Source organism: Gadus macrocephalus, chromosome 7, assembly GCF_031168955.1.
Source record: "Gadus macrocephalus chromosome 7, ASM3116895v1".
Lineage (NCBI taxonomy): Eukaryota > Metazoa > Chordata > Actinopteri > Gadiformes > Gadidae > Gadus > Gadus macrocephalus.
In genome coordinates this window covers 5,857,879-5,877,209 of record NC_082388.1, presented here as the reverse complement: position 1 = coordinate 5,877,209, position 19,331 = coordinate 5,857,879, and the positions used below count along the sequence as shown (strand labels likewise).

Here is a 19,331-nt window from a genome sequence, read left to right as displayed (position 1 = left end):
TGTAAAAACAAAAAAAATAAATTGCATTGTTGTCCTAGAAATCAGCTCTTTTAAAGAATCCAGCTCTTTTAAGGACCTCCAGTGGCGATCATCTCTGACAAAAGGATATTTTTTTCTTAGTCTCTGTTCCGCCATGACACTGTCAAAAACTCAATAACTTCATAAGTAAGAAAGATCAAAATAAATCGAAATTAATCCATGAAAAGTGTGCCACATTTGCTGGAAGTATTAAACAGCTGTTGTCCCTACCATTGCCAGGTATCTGCCATGGCCAAGCTGTCTCCAGACAGAATGGTTTCCGAGCTCAGTTTCTGTGCTCGAAACCATTCCGTTGTACTGCTGAACAACAGCAGTCAAGATCCCTTTCTCCGGCGGGTCCTTGCGTGACCTTTGTTTGAGTCCATAAAGTCGCTGGGAGCGTCTCTTTACACTTAGAACCAGCGTTTCTATCTTCCTGGCCAAGGCAGCAGCAGCGTGTGTTGCTGGTGTTTCTGTAGAGAAGAGAACATTTTACCATTAACCCATGAATTAAACATTTAAAAATTAGCTAAAACTCGATGCAAAGTATCAGAATATATCTTGAACGCTCTGTGGAAACTAGTTAGCGAAGCATGTTATAAAACAGTGTTATCACTAGAGACTAAGAAAAATCACAAATTACTGATGAGGACTTAAAAGTTGGTCATAAACTCTGAAAAACAACAACTAATAATTTACTCACTTTCAGCCCAATCATTCACATCTCTGACCCAGTCCTCGAATTGCCCATCGGTCGCTGCCAACTCGGCCTTCATCGACTCCTCTTCCTTCGTCTTCATTTCGAGAGCTTTTGTGGTCTACAAACAATCAGAGCCATTGAAATATTTAAGTAAAAATTCAACTCGGGTAGGTGGCCAAGATGTTCATCTTCTACTCATTCCACGGCATGGCCATGAGTGTTAACATGTCTTTACGCCCTACAACAGAAAATACGATGTTATCACTATTTTGCCTATTTCCTAAACCAAAGTTTATACTTTGTGGCCAACTCACTTGCTTTTGACATAACTGCTTTGTCGTAACTGATATCCTAGAGATGAAGGCATTCACTTGTTCCACTTCCTCCCCAAGTGTTAACCCAGCCCCCTCTAGAAATGCTCCACCCCATTTGATCTGTTTAAAACATATTAAAAGACATGGCATGTTATAATTTGTTAATTTTGACGTGATGGTTATCACATAAAGAAATTCTGTCATATGTTGATGATGTGATGGAAAATCAACATGTTACGTTTTTCTTTATGAACTTTGGTTTTGTATACTATTCCGTGTATGATCTTGCCACCCTGCTATTCTGCAGGGTCTTCTAAAATGTAAATCTTAGTGTTTCATGTGATGGTTTCACATTCCGTTTCCGTGTTGTCTGTAGTTTGGTTTGGGCCTGTTTTCTTGAGAAGGGTCCAGCTGCAGGCTTGGGCGTTCCCGTCATGACACAAAAACGCCCATCGAGCGTTCCCGTCATGACACAAAAACGCCCATCAGGCGTGTCTGTAGCGTTTCATCCATCAATCACGAAGTGGTGAGTTTCGCAAGGCATGCTGGGTATGCTACCCTTCCTTTTTTGGCGGTTTTACCCTTTACCTCGTCGTAGTATCTTTCCAGGAAAACTAAAAGCTTATGATGAGCGATTATGTCAGTAAGTATGATATTGTTTATTTGACAACATTGGCTGAAGTATTCTAATTTAAATCACTAATTTAGCTGTGGTATCGTTGTATCCGAATTCGAATCCGATATAAATACTCGTGACAAGCATGGTTCGGTACTAGCAAATGCTATGCTATCTCGTCCATAAACGTAGCATATGCTAGCCAGAAATCAGCAACGTTTGATTACCAACGTTTAGGAAAACATGTACTTTTAATTCACCCTTGGGTGAAATCGAAGCGTAGTGTGTACTGAATGCGTGTTGATGATGATGCACTTCTTATGGGGGGTAACTACATTGGCACGACACCGGCTCCATCTTCTGCGCCACCTTTTTAAATAAATCGCCGTTTCTCGTTTTCCGACGGCGACAACCATAAAACATATAAAGAAATTATAAAGATAAATATTTATGAAGAAATAAGAATTATTTACAGTCTATGGCGACAACAACACGACTACAGTCCTTCTACTTCCGGCTCATGTGTGTAGGCTACTCCGATATGATGCTGGTATATGCAGGTAGAAAGTCGACTATGAACAAGTTATCTAGGTGTTATTATCCGATTTCGCTTGTCTGTTTATGTACCGGTTTTTATGCGAAGTAGATCGGTTAAAGGTGTTTAAATGCATTTTTCCAGGCCTGTTGAGGTCTTATTATTTACCCGAGTATGACTCTGCATGTATACGCACTGCATGTAAGAGACCTGACAGGAGCCAGGCTGCTTCGTTATGGTGACGCAGTAGGTAGGGGCTAGGAGGGTGAGGAAAATGGAGCTTGGTTAATGTTGGTTAATGTTCTCCATATGTCTCTCTATAGCTACACTTGTCAATTTTGCCCAGCGGCCACAAGCCCCAGGCCACAAAATGTTCAAAGCAAGGATGCGTACTCCTCCACTGCCCCTTTTGCCCGCTTTATAAGGGTGTTTACTCAAAAGTGGAGACACACTTGCAGTCTCATCTAAAGACGGTGGTACTGCATGGAGGTATGTTTACTGCTCGCTGATTCATTGGTGATGATTAATAACCTTTGTGCTGACTTTAGTTATTAAAGCCTGGTGTGTTTTTTTTAACTTCCTTTCAGAGTATGTAATGTATACCTGCAATTTGGGATGCAGAAATGACTCCCATTACCACTGCTGTGAGTGTAGTCTACTCTTTTCAAGAAAAAAACAACTTCTTAAACACCTCATTACCTGCCACCCTAAGCCATCTGAAGGCCAACCTCACTCCCAGCCATCAGAAGGCCAACCACACTCCCAGCCATCAGAAGGCCAACCACACTCCCAGCCATCAGAAGGCCAACCACACTCCCAGCCATCAGAAGGCCAGCCATCAGAAGGCCAACCACACTCCCAGCCATCAGAAGGCCAACCACACTCCCAGTCATCACAAGGCCAAACACACTCCCAGCCATCAGAAGGCCAACCACACTCCCAGCCATCAGAAGGCCAGCCAGCAGAAGGCCAACCACACTCCCAGCCATCAGAAGGCCAACCACACTCCCAGCCATCAGAAGGCCAACCACACTCCCAGCCATCAGAAGGCCAGCCATCAGAAGGCCAGCCATCAGAAGGCCAGCCATCAGAAGGCCAGCCATCAGAAGGCCAACCACACTCCCAGCCATCACAAGGCCAAACACACTCCCAGCCATCACAAGGCCAAACACACTCCCAGCCATCACAAGGCCAAACACACTCCCAGCCATCACAAGGCCAAACACACTCCCAGCCATCACAAGGCCAACCACACTCCCAGCCATCAGAAGGCCAGCCAGCAGAAGGCCAACCACACTCCCAGCCATCAGAAGGCCAACCACACTCCCAGCCATCAGAAGGCCAACCACACTCCCAGCCATCAGAAGGCCAACCACACTCCCAGCCATCACAAGGCCAACCACACTCCCAGCCATCACAAGGCCAAACACACTCCCAGCCATCAGAAGGCCAACCACACTCCCAGCCATCAGAAGGCCAGCCAGCAGAAGGCCAACCACACTCCCAGCCATCAGAAGGCCAACCACACTCCCAGCCAGCAGAAGGCCAACCACACTCCCAGCCAGCAGAAGGCCATCCACACTCCCAGCCAGCAGAAGGCCAACCAAACTCCCAGCCAGCAGAAGGCCCACTGCACTCTGTGGATGCCACGGTAGAAGTCCAGCACCCTGTGGAGGCTGGGGTAGAGCTTCAGCCACCAAAAAAAGCAGTTGGGCCACGTTCAAGGGTAATAAAGGTTAAGTGCACAAAGTGTAAGTTAGTGCTGAATAAAAGAAATTTAAAGCAGCATATGGCACGACGACACTCAACCATCAAGGACATTACAGCCAACCGTCATCTGGCCTGCCAACCAATTGAGATTGAAAGGGGAATATTTGCTGTTGTAAAGTCCTTCAACAGCAATAGTGCACCCATTCATGTACAGAAGAGGACGTCAGGGGCCAACCATCAAATCCGTTGTGAGCTGGATGCCTGTGTGCGCAACACTGAAGTCATGCACAGGAGTGGCTTAATATCCTTTGATTGTGTCCATCTGCAGTCGCTGCAATATTGCCCACCACCCCTCAGCCCTCTGCTTGAATTAAGGGAGGATGTGCTGAGGGACATTGTCAGTAGCAGGTGGTTCAGCGAGGATAGGAAAAGGGCATGTCTTTCAAAAAAGACAGCGGCAAACGCTGAAGGGATCCCCCTCAGTGTTGAGGTTGAGGTGGGAAGCTCTTCCTCAAGAAGATATGTTTCCATTTATGATGCAAATGTGTCTTACTATAACAAGTTCGGCAGAGTAATGGTCATGTTTGACGCAGCTAATAACACGTGGCATTGCCATTGTGTCAAGGCCAAACAGTCCTGTGTCCACAAAGCCATTGCAAAATGGCACTTTTTCCAGACAAGGAAGGAGCTCTTCACGGGAGATGAGAGCGAGGTTAGTCAAGAGAGTCAGGACTCTGAAGACCAGGTGGAAACAGTTACCTCAAAACATTTGCAGTATCCCCCTCGAGGTGAGGACTTGGAGAGAATTGTTCGGTACACCCAACACAAGAAAAGGATTCCTGCAGACTTGCCTGCAAAGGTGTATGGGTTGACAAGTGAGACGGAAGTGGTCAAACATCTGATACCCAAAGAGTGTGTTTGTCCAGAATGTCCTGCTGATCTTCCCCTTGGTGAACCCTTTATCATCAGTAGTTCAGCAAAAATTATTGCAGTCAAGGGCATCATTGAGGGTAGGTGTCACGTTTAAACTAGAATTGACAGTTATTCTTCCATACCAAGTTGTATTAACCACTACATGACCCAATGATGTACTTATGCGTTTCAGGTGTGACAACTTATGGGAAAAAATGCAGTAGATGTGGAATGGTGGTGCGGTACCAGGAGTGGGAGGATGGCTTGCATAATTTCAACGACAAAGTCATTCTAACCCTCCATTTTTGCTTGTATCTGCGGAACTGCCTCCAGGTCAAAGTCCAAGAATTCAATACGTGAAATTGTTTAAAAATGTGAACTTACTGCATGTTAAATACGTTAGGCATGTTAAATACGTTAGACAGTCATGACATTAGGCCACAACATATATAATTGGAACTTTCCCAATTGTACACTTGCATGGAATTACATTTTCAAATGTATTATTGATGTTTTATTCCAGACTCACACAGCTCTGGGTCGTGCAATCGAGACATGGGAGCTGACGTCGGGACAGCAGTACCCAAACAGAAATAGCATTATTCACGGATACCTACATTTTGAAGCACTGACGGACCATGACTACAATTTTTCCTGTGTCCGCTGTGGACATCACCCTCCTGTGGTGGTAATGGATCTGCACAAGAGCTGTGTCTTCAGCTTGGCGGGTACGATACAGGTTGTATTTGCATGGTGAACCCCTCCATCCCTCCAGGTGTATTGTCTAACCAAAGTATATTGATATTTATTTTAGTCAGTGAACTAGAGGATCCACCAGATGGCTTTGGAGGGGAGGTGGACATAGAAGAGTTCTGGGACTCTCTTAGTGTAGAGAGGATTGCACGTGGGTTTGTTCCAAGTAAGTTTTAATTATGTTTGTTTATCATGTTGCCCGGAGAAATATAATTCCTTTTATTACCTTTTCGCCCTGTCTTTCTCACTCTACTTGTAAGAATTACATAGTTAGTTTCAAGCAATTAATGCAGACAATTTTTCTTTCAGGTGATCGGCAAAATCCCTTTGCTGTTAAACCTACGTACCACCAATGGGCCCCGTGGATTGGACCTCACACCCGCAAATCCAGCAAGGTGCTCAATACCGAGCATGAAAAGGTCCACAACACCAGGCACCCAAACGAACAGACAGAGATTGACATTACAGAGGACAGGCTACTAGATGAAATATCAAATTTGAAGGTAAACGGCTGTATGTGGTGTTTTTTTGTTGTTGATTATTCTATTGAATCAATATAGCCAGTATAAATGTGTTTACAGTGTACACCTTTATTTTGGCAATCTATTACAGGTCCATGCCATCCGAAAGCTGTGCAGGGAGTGCAGAATCGATTCAAAAGGTTCCAAAATGGATTTGATTCTAAGGCTTCGGGAAGAGATGAAAACCCGAAGCAAATATGATAAAATATTTCAAAAGGTTTGGGGAGCATCTGGTAAGTAAAAAAAAAAAAAAAAAAAAAATCCCATAAATGTGGATCTCTTCTCATTAGATTATTTGTATTTCCTTAAACAATCTTTTCCCCCTCAGGTGGCTGGGCTGTTGTTATGTGTCCCTGTGGACAGGTAGTATCTTTAAAGTGCAACATTCGGGCAGAAAGTCCAAGAGATTATGCAGATTTATTGCTGTCATGGAAGCACATGCCAAATGTTTCTATATATGACTTCGCGAGAGGACTGGCAGTGCATGCCAACCTCAGAGAACCTGAGAAGATCCCTTTCAGCCCTCATGAGGGTAGGCTATTGGACCCCAGCCCTGGAAACATACAGTGGGCAGCCAATGGTGGGACGGTTCATCTACCATGGCTCAACACAAAGAAGACTGTACCGGACCTGGGTGGCCATCCCCTGACTGGGTCAGCAGAGCACTATTGTCTGTATGACACTTTTCATGAGGGGAACACCAAAGATCCGAAGGATGTTCTCCGGAGGATCAAAATGGTTCCTGAACTGGCAGGGAAGATCAACAGCCAGGTTGCAGAGCAACTGTTTTCCACAATGAAGAAAAGCAATTATTATATGAACATGCTCTCACCATCGGCTCATGTCTTCCTGATGCGCAATGTAATACACAATTACAATCAGCGCAAAACCCAAAAAATCATGTTGGAACTGAAGAAACTGGTAACTCCTGAAATGCAGCTGTGTTTCAATGTGCATGGGCTGGCAGAATTCTGTACCTCCCAGCCAACAGAGCTTAGCCCCGACTCAGTTGTTGCCTCCTCTAAGCCAGCAGAAATGGAGTATAGCTCGGACCCAGATCTGTCACCACCCTCAAAACGTAAGAAATTGTATAAGTGATTGTGTATATGCATTTTATTAGTGATTGTGTTTATGTATCTCACAACACATTTCCTACTTTTTTTTTCTCATCTCTTCATTTTGAATTAGGCTCAAAGTTACAGTTGATCTCCTCAGCTGTTGACCCCCGTACCAACTCCAACATCACAGTCGCGGATTGGAAGCAACAACCAAACGCAAGACTGAGTGAATTAGTAAGTTTGTGATTATTTTCTTCTGAATTGGAAGTTTGAAATATGCATGCATTCATAATGTTTTGTACATTCCCCATAGCTGGACTATGTATTGGACGTTAAGGGTGACCCTAAGGAGGAAATAATCCAAACTCCCAACTGGATAGTCAGAAGGTCTGACTTTTGGACTCTGGGTCTAGAACGAGACGTTGAAGCAACGGTATCCCAACCAATTGTTTCTTTTTTATCTAACTATGTCCTCATGGTATGGGCTTATTTTCTAATCATTGTTTTATTTTAGATTGCAAATTGTTGTTTCAACATTATTGCCAAGACAGCAAATGCAAATGTAAGTTACATTTATTGTGATTTACATGATCTGTGGAATCATGTTTCCTGACTGTATATACTTTTGATGTTGCCTACACAAAGTGTGTTATGCATCTGTTTTCAAATAAAGGGCATTGCAACCCTGGCTGTGGATGCATATGTGGTGGTAACCTGGCTTCCTCCATATGAGGCTTCTCCCACGGCTGAAATGATTGTGAGTAGTAATGTAACAGAACTTGTACCTCAGCTTTAACCTCATGTTCATGTTCCTCTTTAAACTATTTTTGTGTTCCTCAGTGCGACTTTGCATCCAAAGACGTGGTGCTTCTCCCTGCCTGGCAGCCAGGGCACTGGACATTGTGTGTGAGTAAACCCACGTTTTTTATCTGAAATACTGTGCTGTTATTGAACCCTCATCCATGCTTTGTTGGTACATTTCATGCATTACAACGTCTAACAATCTAACCCAACCTTTTCTTGATCAAATCCAACCTTTCCTTGCCCCCTGCACTATTCACTATAACTGTAATTTTTAACGACCCCTTATCTTGTCATTCCATGAAATAAAATGTAACAGGTTCTCAAACCAAGACTGAGGATTCTGCAATGTTTTGATTCAAGCCACCCTAGTGGCTTTGGAGATGGCCGCTACCTAGAAATCTTCAGGTTTTTCATAGAAAGTTTATTACCAGTTCCCTATGTTCATATCTAAGTTTGGGTCTTACAGCAGGAACAGTCTATTTTTTGACTCAGTAATTTCCATGTTAACACCCTCAGGGTAGTTTTGATTCAAATTAAGTTCTTTATTGGTTGGCTAAAAATCGGCATCTTTACGTTCAAATACTGCTTTGAGAACCCAAAGACCCAAGTTCATGTTTTGGGTTTTCTGGAAGTATGGTGGTTCTGTTCTGAACTACACTTTTTTTTTTTTGTTCAGCATTTATTGTTCCTCTTGTTCATATGTTCCATACGTTCTATAAGTCCCTACTAGGAATTGCTGCTACTCCCAGGTCACTTTATAGCATGGGTTGGTGTAGTTCAGCCCTCTTTTTAAACTATGCTCTTAGGGCTCAAGGTGGGTATGTGTAGTCATGGCAGCAATTCCTAAACAGGGTTCTTTGTTACATTTTAAAGATATGAATTGCAACTTACACGTCTTCCAAACCTTTTCAGTACCCTGGCACATGCTTTGTCCAATGGACCATGGAAGGGACTGTACTTGGCTGACGAGGTAAAACTTGTGGCTTGGGCACGATTCATGGCATCTAGTAGAGTAAAATTCACTGGTAGACAGGCAGGCCTCTAGATTGTTTATTATGATTTAATGAAGTGTTCCTATGTGACGCTGATGGGCCCTGGTTGCTGCTAAATGCTTGTTGAAAGTGCATTGTGCACTCTTTGTATGTAGCTACAAAATGAGAGTGGATATCAATTTATAGTTTACAGGCATTATATACTAATAAGAATCATTGACAAATCACATTCCCCTTTTACCACCACAGGACGCACCTCACCAGCACCAGAGCAACAGCTGTGGGGTGTTTATGCTGATGGTGAGATGCATTATTTTCAGAAATGATGACTGATGACTAGTTTGCAAGACAACTAACTCATTTGTATGTTAATTTCAGTACGCAATGTATTCTACCCTCCAAAAGAAATATGATTTCAGTGAGGTGAGTTCTTTCAAATCTCAATCAGATGTGTAGCATGAAATATAAGGCTTTTAATAATTTAGTCATTAGGAGGCTACAATTAACATGCATCATAGGTCATACACATTACTTTGTCTTCAGGTACTGCACTTACGGGAGGAGATGGCTACATCTTCACAAAAATTTACACTGCCAAACAGTACTGTAACATGGATTTGTATCAGGCTATGAAGTCATTTAAAGCATAACTTTACTTTTCAGGGGGACATGCTCTCTATCAGGAGGTGGTGGTGTGGACAGCTCTTGGAGACCTTTATGCTTGAAAGGTTTATATACTGTGTCCATGTTGCTATTTACTTATTTTTGGTGCTCATGAAGATCGTAGCCAATACACTTGTCTCTCTGTCTCTAGCCCTGCAGAACTAGCTGGCTCCTTCTCACCCTCTCCATCTCCCCATCTCATTCACACCATCCAATCCCCAAGCAGTGAAAGGTATTACATACTATGTCCGTACTTTTCTATTTACGTATATTCTCTCTTGCTCTTTCTCAGACTTTTGATCGATCAGTGATTGCCTTTTTGTTTAATGGTGTGGTTAGTGTTGGTCTGGGCTTGTGTGATTCAATTGAATGTTGATTATAATCCCTGTTTCTCTCCCTCCTTCACTCTTTTTCTGCTCTCTCGCTCTCTATAGCCCTGCAGGACTAGCTGGCTCTCCATCTCCCCATCTCAGCCACACGCTCGGATCTGGCACAACACAGGACAGGCCGTTCTTGCCACCCGAAGTCCTTCAGAAAATTGTAAAAGAGACGCTGAGACTGGACATGGCGATGCTTCCCGTGTTCAACAGGGTCTCAAAAACGTTGCGAGAACTAATCAAGCCTCTCCACCCTTCAATACATATAAATGAAAGTTTGGCACGGGACCTCAAGCTTAAGAAAGACGATCTCATACACATAACTGTTAGAAAGCTTTGCAACAATGCAGGCTGTGGCAGTGGCCTTGCGCTACGCCTCAAAGGCTTCTCGAAAAATAAGAATTGGTGGCCAAGGGCACGCCTGGTGCTGAGGCACGTTGCACATGGCAGGTATGTCATACAAGATGTCTACCTAGCATAATGTTTTTATTACTCCTTTTTCGTTTTATTTGGGATGTCTTGTTTTGTAATCCCTTTCATTTGTAAATGTTCATATTCTGTAGTAAATGTATCTGCCCAGAAATGCTGGTATTTTATTACTCCTTTCTTTGTTTTTGTGACAAATTCTATACGATGTATAACATACATTTGTGCCTACGATGTATGTTGTAAGGTTAATTGTTACAGATCAATTACTGTATTTTGTCTTTATTGAAAACATTCAGTGGGAAAAGTAAGTGAACACTTGGATTAAAATAACACTTCCCAAGTGTTATTTTAATCTATTCATTATTTAATTTGGGCATATTCTTAAACAACTGTATATCAAACATCTCACTTATACCAAATACCCTACATATACTAACCCAGAAGATAATGAACATGAGGGCATACTGCACAACCCAAACATTCTCATTAGATTTAGCAATCATGGAGCCTCCCTGTAATGATCGTGTTGCATCAAGTTTGATGCAAAGTTTGGGCCGAGATCTGACACATAAATGTAAGCTAACATTCTGTAGGCCTAGCTGGCTAACGTACCCGTATTACGAGATCAAAGAAGAAGGGGGCGCTAACGTCAGTTCTATGCTGCCCATACTACTAGATCGACGAAGAAGAACGGGGCGTTCCAGCCTGCGTAAACGAGAACGCCCACCACACGAGAACGCCGGGGGGGCGTTTTAGAACGCCGGGGGCGTTTTAGTCTGCGTGAACAAGAACGCCCACGACACGGGAACGCCCCCATTTGTGTCTGCAGTCGGATGATATTGGTTTTCTTTGACCCCTGGGGAGCGCAGAGAAGCAAAAGGTGTTAAGGAACAGCCTCAACCACCTTCTTAACCTCTTGAAGGGATACTTCACCCATTTAGAACCGGCGTTCTATCATTATAAAATCGCTATTGTAATATAAATAAATATCGGTCTAAACCAGTCCCCCCTTGACCCATTTTTTCTCATCAAATTTTCTCCCGATATGACGAGTTTGACCTAATTTCGGGAGAAACCTCTTGTCCCGCTAGAAGGGCCGAGGACTACAACACACTTTTGGTGTCCAATATTTAGACCAATAAGGAATGAGAGGGGGCGGGAGCTCGCGTACTGAGGGGGAATGAGGGGGACGGGAGACCGACAGGTGGGCGGGGCAGCGAGCGCAATGCACTGTGGTAGTTGGAGGTTTTCTTACTTTGAGCCAGAGAGACCATGAAAACACTCTTTCTGCCTTTTTTCAGGCTAGGATGAACCGATTTCAATTTTTTTTTCACATTTATAATACATTGAATTATTTTTTTCATAAAACCTTCATATTCCCACCGGTGAAGTATCTCTTTAAGGAACTTCAATCAATAGATTAACATCTTGGTAACGAAGGCTTTTGGTTTATTGGGGCCCAACTGCCTTCAAGGATCCGATCGAAGTGTATGAAAACTCCTGACTTTAGCCGCTCAGTGGACTTCTACTTGCGAACCTTTAGAGAATGAAGTGAGACGCAGGGCGAACTCCCATCTGAGGCCTCCGATTATTGTATTGTATGTTCATACTTTTATTACAAATATATATGACCAGCAATGGCCTGCAAGTATTGTGCGTTTTTTGCATCTAAGTATCTTAGAAACAATATCTGATAGAGAAATTGCCACGACAATTTGGGGGCTCGTCCAGGATACCTACTCTGAAGATCCTGCGAAACATCGCCAGGTGTCAGCCAAGACAGGTCTGAGGTTTCAGTCTCAGTCCCAAAGCTGCCACGACAATGATTGCTTACTTCACATTTAAAATCATGGGCTTTTGCATGAAACACCGAGAGGAAGGCCTTCATTTCCAGCAGATGTTCGGGGCAACTTTTAATGATTTTCTGCAGGTATGGCCAGTACTTGCAGGCTACATCCATGCAAAAGAATGTAGGCCTACTAGTGGCCAGCTTTTCCTGTAGAAAAAGGGGATAGGCAGGATTTCTCCCTGTACATGTTGAGGGCACAGAGGAGGACTCCATGACGACAAACTGCCAGCTCCAGTCCCTCCTCTGGAGCGCATACGGAGATGCGGTGGCCGTTATCCAGCTGACAGGCAATATTTACTTTGCCCAAAATCGAAAGCTTCACAGTTTCCAATGTGAGTTGCACTGCATTCATGTTTCTTTATTTTACATGTTTTAAATCCAAAACCCCTTGTTGGGTCCAAGCTGTGTCTCCTCCGAACGGCACGCAAGGGAAACAGAAGAGAGCGCTCCTAGCTAAGCTAGCCGTTAGCCAGTCTTTCCTTTCGAACCAAGAGGTGCAAAATGGACGATTTTGTTGCGTGTCCTTTTGTTTTATCTGAACATCGTTTGGCCGATGTGCCCCCAGTCTCTATTTCTTCTAAAGACATCAACAAAAGCTTTTGAAGCTGTCGCCTTCTTCAAAAGGCGAAAGCTATCGCCTGAGATTTTCCCAGTCTATCACAAAAAGGACTTCTTCAACTAATGATATTTAAAAACTAAAATCGAAGGACACAGCTTTTCAATGCACAATACAAATTGGTCAAACACAACAAATAACTTCAATACTCACACGCCCAAAGCGAACAGTTAGCCGATCGAGCATTTTTAAAAATGCCTGACAGGACAGTCCAGGTGCAGCCATTTTAAATTCTTCTAGTGAGAAGAAAACATCTGTATCATAGATTGTGGCAAAGTGAAGGGTAGCTGGCCAGTAGTCACGCCTAACGGCCCGATTCCACCGGACGCGTTACGGCTGCGCCACGGTCACCGCTGCTGATCGCTGCCACTCTAATCAATGAAACCATTTCCACCGGGCGCGCTGCGGAACGTCTCAGCAGCGTCCCAGGAGCGGCTCGCCACGCCGCTTTATCATTCCGTAGCACTTTTATTTTTGACGCGAGCCGTTGCTGAACCGCGTCAATTTCAACAGAGCAGATCGAGCCGGGCAGGAAGTGAAAAAGTAAAAGCCATAGAGAATCCGGTAAATTTTCAAAATAAAACACAATACTCTATACTATCACAACTTCACATCAACATTACCGGTGGAACCAGGTCAGCAGTCAATCAATCAAAGGGTCTCAGAGGGTCGGCAACATGGACGGCGAGAGACTGATTGTCGAAGTGGAGCAACATAAAATAATTTATGATTTATGAAGGACAATGTCAGAAAGGACAAAGCGTGGCATTTAATTGCAGTAGTTTTGGGAGTGGAAGGTGAGTACATTATGTTTAGGATTATCTTTTGATCTCACGTGAATACGGCTGGCTCGCAACGCAGCGCTGCGCTGCCGTAACGCGCCCGGTGGAAATGCACGCAGGGCAGAATTCGCAGCCGTTCCGCGGCCGTAATGTGTCCGGTGGAATCCCGGCGTAAGCACTTCCTCAACTCCAGCAGTCCAAGTGGCTTTGCATGCACTGGAAGACAACTCTGGCATAATGAGCTCATGTCGACCTTGAAAAAAACAAAAAAACACTTATGTACATTTTAACCCACTTAATTATGGAAATGTCTTTCTTAAGAGCAGGGACGGCTGGTATCAATGGGCTAGTGGGGCTAAGCCCTCCCTATCTTTTACAATAAACATGAGAACATTATTAAATTAATGAAAATATTAAAATATAATAATTACTAAAACTTAGAATTGTTTGATTTTGGTGCAACGGAGAAGCAACAGCACCAAATAATCACAAACGTATAGATAGGTTGTGTGGGCTTAGAAAAGTCAGCCCTGTCTGGGCTGATTTTTCTAAGCCCGCGTGTTCACACAGGCAGTTTTTTTATATTAAAAAACACCTGACCCGGGCGGTTTTTTACCAACTAAAAAACTGACAGGGTGGTTTTGTCAAGTTCATTCTCAAGCAGAATGTTCTAGAGCCAATTTTGCAAATCGGTTACCGTATCAAAGTGGTTTGACTACGCTACAGTGTCAGTTACAATGTCGAGGATGAGAAAATTAGCCCTTGTTTTGGCGTTAGATGACAACGACGAGGATAACGATGAACCTTCCCGTTTGTGGGTGCATGACATAAACCGGGGACGGCAGCAGTACGGGGCGTTTCATAGTTTGATTCAGGAGCTACGGTTTGATAATGCACGGTTCAGTGCGTATTTCAGACTTGACAAGAGTCAATTTGAAACCTTGTTGCGCATCGTTGCGCCTTCAATAATAAGGCAAGACACCCACATGAGGCAAGCCATCAGTCCAGAGGAACGACTCAGCATTTGTTCAAGGTAAATCCGCAAATATATTTATAAAAAGGACTATGAAATCAGACGCATGTCTCGTAGCTTATTTTACTACTACTACTTAAAGCGCTTTGAGTGTGTGAAAACCGCTATATAAATTGAATCTATCATTATTATTACTAGTAACAAGCAGGTAGCAGGTTACCTAGCAACAGGTCTAATGTAAGCTATGTTGTCTTGCCTCCCATACTCTTTGGTGTTGCAGAGCTTGTTCTCACTTTTTCAACATACGTAGGCAAGGCAACTTTATTTATATAGCACTTTTCATACACAAGGCAGACTCAAGTGTTTCACATATAAACATTGTCATACAATAAAATAAAATAATAGATAAACATGGAAAGAAATGGGTAAAATAGAAAGTTAAAAAGGCATTTTAGTATTAAAATAGAATATAAAGGCAAATTTAAAAAAGCTTTTTAGAAAGTGCAATGTATTTAAGATTTAGCAGAAAGCTAAAGCAAACATAAAAGTCTTCAGTCTTGTTTTAAAGGTGCTCAGAGTAGGCCTATTTTATATGTATAGCGTCCCTCGCTGGACAGGATGTAGACTGCTAGCATTACCTACCTGTCTGTCAGGCCTGCAAATGAAATAGAAACTGCTATCTAACTGCTAACGGCTACAATCAAGATCAACAGGTGTATGCGTGCTTGCTCAATTGTTTCAGACTAAACTAAATATCACTCTTTGGGCAGGTATCTGGCAACTGGCGATTCTTTCCGGTCCATCGCTTTCGCCTTCAGGATGGGTGCCAGCACTGTGGCAGGCATAGTTCATCAGGGGCCGTATTCACAAAGGATCTTAGGGCTAAAAGTAGGTCCTAACTGGCGAATTTAGGAGTAACTCCTAAAAATAATGGGCGTGTCACTCTTAAATTTAGGACTCCTAACTTTTTTCACTAAGAGCAAGCAATTCACAAAGTATTTTAGGACTAAAAGTAGCACCTAAGTCTAGGAGAGCTTAAAAGTCCTCAAGAGGACTCCTAACTCAGTAAGACCTATTCACAAAGAATCTTAAAATGCCTGCGAGACGAAATGTTAGGGTATTCAACTTATTGTGGAGTTAATGCGCAATGCAATAACATCCCCGACTAACAGGAATAATCCGATTAGTCCCGATTTTTTTTTTTATAAAGTTATAAAGTTATAAAAAAATATATATAACTTATAAAAAATAAAAATAATTGCGCCATCAAAAGACGAGGACGTGTTCGTCAATAGGAAGAAAGTGCATTCCATCAACACGCAGGTTGTTTTTGATGCAAATTTTAACATAGCCTACTGGATCTTCAGCTACCCATGATTCGCGCATTTTAATGGTGAGCGGTCTGAGGCAGCTTTTTGAGATGTACCAGTTGGGTGTCACTTGCTGGGTGACAGTGACTATCCATGCAAGACGTGATTCTAGACACCCTACCTCAATCCACAACCGGGAGCACAGTTAAATGTAAGTGATTACGCAGATTACGCTTAGTCCTATGCGTAAAACACATCGTATTGGCTCTTTGCGAGCACACAAACATACACGAAATGTTGTGGAGAGAGGAATTGGGCAGATGAAACGTCGGTTTCATGTCCTCCACGGCGAAATACGCCTCACCCCAGAGAGGGCAAGCACAGTAATCACTGTATGTGCCATTCTACACAACCTCTGCAAGCGGAGGAACATTCCACAGCCAGACGACGATGATGATGATGATGATGGCGATCAACATTACAAGGAATTTGGCCGTGTGGAACCGAGTGGACAGGCATTTAGGGATCACTTTGAAAACTCATTTTAGGTAAACACCTTGGCACAAATCAGTCAACACTTGGGTAGTTCGTAACATTTATTTTCTTTTACGTATTTTTATTGTTTGCTTTCTCTCTCTCTTGAACGTGCAGGCTACAACGTCATTATCGTGGTCTGCACAAAATTGTCATCATGCGTGTATTCTGCTAACTGCACTATAACTACTTAATAGGAATTCATTTCTAGCCTGGGCTATTTCCTTGTTTTTCGGTGATTCAGTGGGCTCGTCTGAACAACCAATCACCGAACTGACAGCTTCTAAACTCGTGCACGAGAATTGACGTAATCCATAGCAACGGCGCGTCACTCTTAGTTCACTCTTTGTGATTTATCCTTAGTAAGAGTAGGTCTCAGCGGCTTTGTGAATAACTTTTAAGAAAAAACTCCTACGTAAAATGTTTTAGCACGAGTTAGGAGCACTCCTAGCGGTAAGATAAAATGCTTTGTGAATACGGCCCCAGGTCTGCACAGCTATTTGGGATTGCCTCCTGCCAGATTACATGCCTATTCAAGACAAAGCAGCGTGGAGAAAGATAGCCACTGGATTCCAACAGCTGGATTTCCCTAACTGCCTTGAGGCAATGGATGGGAAACACGTTGTAATTGAGGCTCCTCCCTCCAGTGGCACTCTTATTACAATTACAAAGGCACTTTTTCCATCGTCCTTCTGGCTGTAGTGGACGCCAGGTACTGTTTCAGGCTTGTTGACATCGGGGCCTATGGAAGAAACAGTGATGGGGGAACCCTCTCCTCCTCCGCTTTTGGTACTGCCCTACGGCAGAACACATTGGGTATCCCGGATGACTCCATCCTCCCAGGGGCAGAACATCTTGGCCCGATGCCTCATGTGTTTCTGGCAGACGAAGCCTTCCCCTTGCGCCGTAACATCATGCGCCCATACCCTGGCTACAACACTGGAGAAAAAAAAGTGTAACACCCGTCTCTCTCACGTGCGCAGAATGGTCGAGTGTGCGTTTGGCAGACTGGCATCCCAATGGAGAGTGTACCGTCGGGTGCTGTGTGTCTCTCCAGAAGTGGCAGAGAACGTGGTAAAGGCCACCTGCATGCTGCATAACTTTCTGAGGTGGGATGCCAGCACTACAATACCGGCTAGGTCATCTACTGGAACATCCACAGCTGAGCCATCACAAGGTCTCCAGAACGCACCTCGCCTTGGCACCAACAATACTGGCAGAGATGTTGTGGCAGTGAGGGAGAAGTTTGCTCAGTACTTCATGTCTGAAGCTGGACGAGTTCCCTGGCAGGATAACATCTAGACACAAACACAAAATGGTTGCACTTTTGCACAAATATATTAACATCAGTGCAGTACAATTTCCATGTTCACAAATAAAAGAATGACAGAAAACATATTTCAGCACAACAAAGAAAACTTAAACGTTAGCATTATTTGCTTCACTTACATAATGACACCAAAATTAAACATAATCACACTAAAGGCATACAATAAACCAACATACCTCGCTCCGCTTGCCAAAGGTGCAAGACGAGGGTAAATTGAGAGGGAAAAGTTGCATTCACCGGACATTCATGGGTCAGCCGTTAGCTTGCTTCATACGCTATTCACAGACATAAAACAGCATAGAAATACGACCGGTGTAAGACAAATGAACTATAAAACTTACACACAAAATGTTTCAATATGAACCCAACATTTATATAACCAAAATACAGGCTTTAAGACATATTAACTTACGTCTTCGACGCGACTACGCGCGAAACACGCATCGCCGTGAATGCTGCTGTGCGCCTCTAAAAGGGTACCGGGTGAGACGTAAACAAAAGGTTCTGGGGCGCAATACAGGTGGATACACAATAGGTCCGTTACATAGGCCTTAAAAGAACCAACCAAACCAACAGCTCTTTTAAGAGCTACCCAAAGCTTCTGCTTAAAAGCTATTCCATTTCATCACCAGCAAACACCAGATGATGTGGTGAAGTTGAAGTTTTCTCTGAAGCTTGGAAGCAGTACCACACCCATGGACGATAAAGCTGACATAAGTTTAAATAAATGTTTTATACCTAGTGATAAAACAAGATAAAATGTTAAATCTCCTTCAGAATATCTAATGTAAAGAAAGAGGTACAAAGCAGATGTTGGTGTTTAAATGTAATAATTTAATTTAATAATTTCATTCATTCTCCAAATTCGATATCATAAAACAGTGACTGCATTCGACACTTTAGCAATGCCTGTTTGCGAGGCTCCAACCTTGCCAGTGTGGGTGCAAAGCTCAGAAGGAAACGCTCATGCTCATTCTCCTCTTTAGCAATGGCACTGAGGACCTGTTGCTGGTAGGGGGTTATGGTTGCAGTGGCCTGCCTCTTCCTCCCTCTTTGAACTCTCATGGGCCCGAATTCCTGCTGCTGTTGTTGTTGAGGTAGTTGTGGGGGTGGAGATGGAGAGGGTGGGGGCCTAGATGAATGAGGTGGGGGCCTAGATGAACTGCCATTGGAAGAACCAGGCCCAGGTTGACTACTCATTGTGTCATCCAATGTAGTCTGACAGGTAAAGGAAACACGGGACAAAACACAACATTACACAAAGCATAATTTTTTTTTTCCTTCGCAATCCACATGATTAAACACAGGACATAGTCATACAGCTGATAAGCTTCACTCGTTTGATTTAGCCTACAATTATGAATTGGCCTGTTCATCATGGCACATTAGCTCAATCTCATCTAGTCTTACCTCATTGTTTTCACACATTGCATTCAAAATGCTCTCTGCTGTCTGGCTTGGCTGGTCGAAGTTACTAACAGTGAGCCTTTCCTGTACATAAGGCTCCAGAAAAGATAGTATGTTGACATATTTCC

General features: G+C 43.3%; 1 long non-coding RNA gene across 1 annotated transcript; it reads right to left on the bottom strand.

Moving 5' to 3' along the window:
- Positions 1–17,127: 17,127 nt before the first annotated feature.
- LOC132461282 (uncharacterized) lies at positions 17,128–18,483 on the bottom strand. The gene is made up of 3 exons (XR_009526594.1): positions 18,209–18,483; positions 17,499–18,071; positions 17,128–17,405 (listed from the first exon to the last, which is right to left on the bottom strand). It is a non-coding gene; the product is annotated as an uncharacterized LOC132461282 (long non-coding RNA).
- Positions 18,484–19,331: the final 848 nt, after the last annotated feature.